The 1,844-nt window shown below is 29.3% G+C and overlaps 1 protein-coding gene across 3 annotated transcripts in view; it reads left to right on the forward strand.

The window, feature by feature from the left end:
• LOC110459032 (NADPH oxidase 5-like) overlaps nucleotides 1-1,844 on the forward strand; it is a 71,661-nt gene that overhangs the window by 44,203 nt on the left and 25,614 nt on the right. The window lies entirely within an intron of this gene.

Here is a 1,844-nt window from a genome sequence, read left to right on the forward strand (position 1 = left end):
CCTTAACTTCCTACGCCACCTATACCCTCCTACATCACCTATACTTCCTAACCCACCTTTACCCTCATACGTCATCTATACTTCTTATACCACCTATACCCTCCTGCATATGTACATCACATTTAATTCCTATACCACCTATACCCTCCTACATCACCTATACATGTACTTCCTTTACCACCTACACCCTTCTACATCACCTACAAATGTAAACTGAATTTACCATCTATACCCTCCTGCATTTTTTTAGTTACTTTATTTAAGTTATTATCTTCATTTGATTTATTTCAATATTTTTATTTATTTTATTGATTTATTGATTAATTTGTTTTATTTCTTATTTTATTTCCTTTTATTAATTAATCAATTAATTTGTTTTATTTATTCAATTTAATTATTTATTGTTTTTTGTTGTTTTTTGTGGCGGTTTTTTAACCATTAACACGTTCTTTGTTAGTCTTTTCAATATTTTAAATACTTATTTGAATACTCATCACCATTTTATGAAATATTAAAAATAAATAATAATGTGTCCTCTTAATTCAACTTAAAGAAATACCGAATACACAACTAGTAAAATTATTAGGTCTCAATGATTTTCAANATTTTATTGATTTATTGATTAATTTGTTTTATTTCTTATTTTATTTCCTTTTATTAATTAATCAATTTATTTGTTTTATTTAATTAATTTAATTTTTTATTTGTTTTTTGTTTTTTTTTTGGCCGTTTTTTAACCATTAACACGTTCTTTGTTAGTCTTTTCAATATTTTAAATACTTATTTGAATACTCATCACCATTTTATGAAATATTAAAAATAAATAATAATGTGTCCTCTTAATTCAACTTAAAGAAATACCGAATACACAACTAGTAAAATTATTAGGTCTCAATGATTTTCAACGGCGTAATCAAAGTCAATTTATTGTCAATGTTGGCAGGGGCCTTATACCTCTCTAACCACACAGGCAGCACCCCCGATACATATTGCGTGTCGAGCACAGGACTTACATAATTCGACCTGGACGTAAACAAAAAACACAATATAGACAATTCAATTAACGAAAACCATAAACACATAGAGATAAAACTAGAAATATTTTATAAAATGAAATTCGCCGTTAATACGCACTAATTATATATCTTCAATCCAGACTACCCTGGTGTCATTACGAAGCCATCAGCCCATTAGTGATGGAAGTATTTGAAGATTTAGTGTTATTTGATTCATATATTCATATGAACAGAATGATATCAGTATGGAAAATAAATATTTAAAATATACAAATAACTAATTACTCAATTATTTTCTACTTAAAATTTTACTGGCCAATTAAGGTACGTGTAAAGACATGCATCTATCAATCAGCACACGACGCAGCCCAAATATTTGCTAAACTTCCGACCGATTATTTCCTGTATTTATCTATTTTATTTGTATATTGATTTTGTTTTTAATTTGCAAACTTTATAATCCGTATACCTATTTTTTTATATAAAATCCTTTCAGCACTCACATATTCTTAAAATAACCTGCACATCGATCGTTTTCTTACATAACCAGCAAAACGCATGTTCAACGCACATTCAACGCTGAAGTTAAAACGCACAACAAACGGTCAACGCAAACTCAACGCAAACGCAACGCAAACGCAACGGAAACGGAACGCAAACACAACGGAAACGCAACGCACCTTTGGTAAAGAAAAACGATCCAGGGTCTGTAACAGAAAGTTATTTCGGAATTTTAAACATTTTTTTCATGTTTTCACATATTGGGTTGATAGGATTTGTCCTATCATGTGCAACCCAATAACCAAATTCGTGAAAAGTGAAAAAAAA

This window comes from Mizuhopecten yessoensis, unplaced genomic scaffold (genome assembly GCF_002113885.1).
Source record: "Mizuhopecten yessoensis strain PY_sf001 unplaced genomic scaffold, ASM211388v2 scaffold1311, whole genome shotgun sequence".
Classification (NCBI taxonomy): Eukaryota; Metazoa; Mollusca; class Bivalvia; order Pectinida; family Pectinidae; genus Mizuhopecten; species Mizuhopecten yessoensis.